The sequence below is a fragment of the Poecilia mexicana genome, unplaced genomic scaffold (assembly GCF_051168715.1).
Source record: "Poecilia mexicana isolate PSO_F unplaced genomic scaffold, ASM5116871v1 scaffold_21, whole genome shotgun sequence".
NCBI classification, from domain to species: domain Eukaryota; kingdom Metazoa; phylum Chordata; class Actinopteri; order Cyprinodontiformes; family Poeciliidae; genus Poecilia; species Poecilia mexicana.
This window is the reverse complement of record NW_028263390.1, coordinates 19,043,064-19,049,063: the sequence shown is the minus strand read 5'-3', so window position 1 is coordinate 19,049,063 and position 6,000 is coordinate 19,043,064.

The window sequence follows — 6,000 nt, the reverse complement described above, 5'->3', positions numbered from 1 at the left end:
GGGATTCATCCAACGCCAAACCTGGAGCCTCTAAAAGCCACTTTATCTGTATTTTTGTCTTTCCTCAAAGTTTCTATTTATTCAATAGTCTAAATTATTGTAGCTTTAAAATGATTTTAAATGCTTTTAAAGTTAAAAACATAAAAATAAACAGCAGAAACTAATGTTTTTACATTTTCTCTGTAAAGATACTGTCAATTGTTTGTTTTTAGTATGTACTTTAAATGTTAGAACACAAAAGCTAAAACAATGATCTATAATTAAAGTATTAGTACTAATTTTAAAAATACATGTGTGAAACCTCAGAGTAGTAACTAGTTACATTTACTTGAGTAACGTTTTGCAAAAAATGTACTTTTACTGCGTTGTAGTAACTTTATTATGAAGTATCGCTTCTCTTTCTTGAGTACAATTTCTGGATACTCTACCCCAGGGGTGTCCAAAGTGCGGCCCGGGGGCCATTTGTGGCCCTTGGACTGAGTTTGTGTGGCCCCCAACAGCAGTTTGGCCCAATACAGTTTGAAGAAACCAACCAATCACAGACAGGAGGCGGGTCTTAGCGCTGCCAATCAATCTCATGAACATGCTGTTAAATGTGCTAATGGCGGAGAAACAATTTACATTAAAGAAAATGGTTTATCTCCCGTCATCGGTGGTCATGCTAACTAACTTTAGCATTCACAACAGGATCTGCTGATGAGGAAAAGCAGCATACACATGAGCATGATTGACAGCGATAAAACTCTTCTGGTTCTGAGTCACTGTTTCTAATTAGGAAGACAGAGAGAGAGGAGACAGAGGAGTTTGATTTTTTTCACAGATTATCTCAAGACAGTGACACTTTCAACAAAAATATTAAAATATACATATTTTTAATAAAAGTTACATACTGCAGCTTTAAATGAGGTTTTTCTACTAAATAGAAGAAATTTACCACAAAATATTTTGAATTTCCTCAGTTTACAGAAAATTCCAGCTTAATACTTGAAGTGTAAGGATGATCAAGCATGCTGTATTTCCCTACATCACCAAATTTGACAATGACCCAATCTGAATCTTCTGATCCCAGAACACAATAGTGCCGTAAAACCCATACAGCTAGTTTTAGAGGTGAAAACGCCTGCTGTGGTCTATCCATAGCAAAGTTTATCAGTCAGGGTCAAGCAGGGATTTAGGCCTGGGCTTTGGGGAATGCACTTAACCAAGGTGGCAGCTGCGTCTCTGTTAGCGGGCCCAGGGTGTGGGTCAAGGTGGCCGCTTTCCGCTCACCCAGCAGTCTGGACGCTCAGCCGCCTTGGGTCTTGTCCAGGAGATGCTCCTAAGTCCTAAATCCCACCACCAGCGCTTGGACTTCAAAATAGCACCCCACATCTACAGGGTGCTTGATAAGATCGCACAGATATGTGCACTTTGTGTCTTTGAGGTGTGTTGGGAGGTGATTGAGAAGCCGACATAGGCTATGCTCACACTGCAGCCTGAAGTGACCCAAATCCGATTTTTTGTGAAATCAGATTTTTTTTTGCGTGGTCGCTCACACTTCCAAAAAATTAGGAGACGACTTAAAATGCTCAATTTCTCTTATTTTACTTTTCATAAGTGTATGTTTGAGTAAAATGAACATTGTTCTTTTATTCTATGAACTACTGACATGTCTCCAAAATTACAAGCAAACATTTAGTATTTATTTGCAGAAAATGAGAAATGGTCAAAATTAGGAAAAAGATGCAGAGCTTTCAGACCTAAAATAATGCTAAGGCAACAAGTTCATATTCATTTATAAACAATACTAATGTTTTAACTCAGGAAGAGTTCAGGAATCAATGTTTGGTGGAATAACCAGGAGGTTTTCAATGGATTCCAATGAAGTGGGCTCTTTATTTTTTCCAGAGCTGTATCTGTTATCCAGTGTGAACTCCAAACAACCTGAAAGTGTCACGCATGCGCAGTGGAGGGCCCAATAGCGTCACACTTAGCGTGCTCAGTGTTTTGCCAACATCCCAAAAACCGGAAGAAGAAGAAGAAATACTCAGTGTTTGCGGAAGTAAACATAGATGCTAACGTTGGAGCATATTTTACGATTTTAACGTTGTTGTCCGACCGCAGCCAGCACAGTAACAATTTAATCCTCATTACCGTGTCCGCCTGGTGGTTGTTTTTCTCATAGACATCATATACGTAGACGCCTCATGGAGCGCTGAGTCGTACGTAAAAGCGTCCTCCATCTTCTATGTGGCAGCAGAGCGATCGGAGCTCCTTAAGTCCTGTGCTGTGTGGACATATTTCAACCGTTTTACGAAACAAACTGGATTCATTGCCATTACCTCTCACAGGTAAGGATGAAAGATCAGAATTACTTGACTTTGCAGCCAGAAATTCGCTTCTAAACAACCTAAAAATATTTCCTATGTAGTTTAATTGGCCTTAAGTAACTGCTGGTTGTTAGCGTAGCAGCTAACGTTTTCATACTGTTTTCTAATGAGAGACAGCTGATGAAAAACCACTTAGAGGAGAAGTTCATTAAAAACCAGAGGATTTAGTGAGGAAAGATCAGTCAGGATCAGAGCTGGAGCTGCTGTTCTTCAGTCTGTTTCCCAGCTCAGCTTCATCATGTCGGTATTTAGCTATAAAGATGCTACTTAATATTATTTTATTAAGTTAATAAAATAATAATTATTTTATTAACTTAAAATACTTTGTAGAACGGCACTTTATAAAGTTCGATCCATTCACTTGTATTAGCTTACTGGCACATATTCCACATTCAATATGGCGGACGCTGTTACGTATCACAGCAACGGGCCGACCCGCTCCATTTGAAAAGATCAGATACGTATCGGATATCCAAGTGTCCTGGGTCGCATTCGGAATAGAAATACAATCTTTGTTGTTCAGACTGTTATGAAAAGATCAGATACAGGTCGCATTAAGACAAAAAATAAAAAATCTTATTTGGGTCACTTCAGGCTTTAGTGTGATCGGAGCCTTAAAGGAGTGATGGCGACAGAACGGAGTTATTAACTGATCCACTGCAGGACTTTCTTGTCTTCAAATATATTACATTTAAAAACTAAATGTTGATTTAAACGAGCCAGCAGTTTTTTCACATCACTGGCTTTCTGTGAAAGTTGAAAACCTTCCATTTTGTACCCCTGTATTTTTAGAAAAAGCTGTTATTGTTTTCCTCTCCTGTGGCTTGCATGCCCCAGGATGTGTTCAAGGTCAGTATTCCTGTTTTGTCATCATTATTGTACAAGAGAATAGGCACCTCAGCCACAATGCTCAGGGTTTAGTGGGTTTCCTGGTACATGTTAGTCTTCTGCAGAAACAAACAGACCTGAGGGGGTTTCAGGGTGACGGAAAGTGAATGCTAAGGTGACTACAGATGTTTGAAATAACTCAAACTCAGCAGGAAGTTACAGTGAAGTAATCTACCTTAAAGATCTGAACCAAAATGGAGGTCAGCACTTGGTATGTTACAAAGTCTGGATGACAGCTTAAGTTTCTGTGGCGGTTGTTGGTCTTTTTATGGATAATCATTGAAAAATAAAATAATCTTGTTGATAAACTTACAAAAAACACAATAAGATTTTATCAACAAACCCCAATGAAAGAACCATCCATTAATTATATGTCTTATTTTTTCATTCCTTCTGTGTTACTATAACCATTATTAGTAGATTATTATTATTAAATGCCATTATTATCATAATTAGTTTTTAAATATATGTTTACTATATAACTAAGATCATGTAAGTACATTATATGGCATATACATTGGCAATAATGTATATATTATTGCCAATTTGGCAATTATATATTGGCAATAAGTTAATTATTTGCATGCCATATGTGCGATTGTTTTTTAACTATTAATATTATTATTATCACAATTATTATTCTTACTATTACTACTATTATGGGTCAGTAAATTTGATTGTCCTGCTATGAGACAGTTTGTAGTCATTTTGTTTGTTTTGTTGGTTCTATAGCACAGTAAATTAACTGGCATACGAATACCACAACATGTTTTTATTACATATTTCTGATCAATACCGATAATTAAATTGAGATAAGGGATAAGATTATATAAGTGTTCACTTCTTCCTGCTCTTTTTCAAACAGGAAAGTAGTTGTAAGCTTATTATTTTCAAAACGCTGCAACAATTTAAACAATTTGACTGAAAAGGTGCAGGCAGAAGCAAATGCCTTACATTAATGTCTCTCCTACTCATCAAACTGAACTAAATTATCCCTTTATCACTCATTACAATGTTTAAAAAAACCAAACATACCACTTCTTACATATGAATTACGAAACAGAGTCATAAAAGAAAACAATCCAAAACCAAAACAGATAAAAACAATATTTTTCTGTATTATTATTGTCTTTATATTTACACATTGCCCGTTTAGTGTTCAGATGGATATGGATGATTGATTGACGTTTAGTTTTTTATGGTATACCGATTTGACCTTTTCGTTCAAAACTTGTTTATGTCAATATGTAACATGCTCATTTTAAATTGTTAAATAATTAAATAAAGAAAACAAAACAAATAACAAACATTATATTTATAGGTTCATAGTAACTATCCTTATTTTTGTATAAGAACTATGTCATTTATTGTTGTTTTATGTGTGGATGTACAGTTATGTCACCCCACAGAGATTAAATAAAATCTTTTTGCGAGTGGAAGGCCTGTGTCGTTGTCTCTATCTTTGAAGTTTGACTCTCCGGGTCTCCCGCTGAGCAAAATCCTATTTTAACAAGTCAGAGCCGTTGTGTTTTACCTATAGGATGAGCAGAGAATGTGGCAACACACAGTCCTTAAATGTGTGTTGGAGAAATAGGGGCGAGTGGCGGGACGTGGACCCCCCACATCCACCCCTCTGGGAGCGCATGCCAGCAGAGCTAATTATCCGCCAGGGAAGTCCAATAATGACGCGCTCCAAAGCCCCCCGAACAGCATATACTCATTTACAGAGGACCTGAAGTACAGTTCAATATATTAGAGGTAGGGGTGATGGACACGATGGTAACAACAGTGAGGAGACATCGCTTCTGTTTAGCCACAAATATTCTAATTATATGGACCCCCTGCATGGTTACATCCGGAAATTTGACGCAGGCGCACAACGCTGGGGGTAAGAAGACGATTTTTCAACATGGCCTCCATAGCCGCGCTGCTGCGGTAACACAAACAGAAACCAGGAGCTGTAGTCATTATTAAATTAGTGCTAAAGAATAACTCAAAACCACTTTTTTTCTCTCGCTCTCCGTTTGTCTGTTTCGGCTACCCTACACGCAGGCTCGTTGTCATAGCAACTGACAACAACGCCACTTTGGTAGAGCTACCGCTGCTATTAGCTAAGCTAACAATGCGGTTGATTAGCTAATTTAAACTCTACTGAGGATCTGTCTTAGTCGGCCTTTTTTATTTTGTAACTGAACCGAAACACATACAATTTCACATCACATCTGCATGTTACTGTTGTCAAAGTCAACTGAGAATTACTAATGTACTTCCCAATCCCTCGCTATTTTTTTTCTTAAAAGTTTTTTCCTGACCTTGTTGTCAAAGCAGTATCACCTTCTTCTTTTATACAGCAGGCATACATCTTAAGATTTAGCGCTTTACATTGACAACTTACCAGCTAAAACCAATGGTAGTCATCGTCAGCCAACACCTTTTTGCCCTCCAACGTGGAGATGGGACGTGACGTCACGCTGCAAGGAGTCCATACTCTCCTATAACTGTAACCTCAGCAGTTAAATATAAAAGCAACGGTCAAAAATAAAAATAAATGGTCAGAGATCATTTCTATTTGTCATGATAAGGCATCAAATCATTTACACTTTATAAGATTGTTCTTAAAAATGTTCTCTCAAATTGTTTTAATTAATCAGAAATATTTATTTATTTAGTAGCAAACAATGTAAATATAACAGCTGAGCAAAAAATAAGTTAATGTTGAAAATCAAGTTAAGATTTGGTGAAA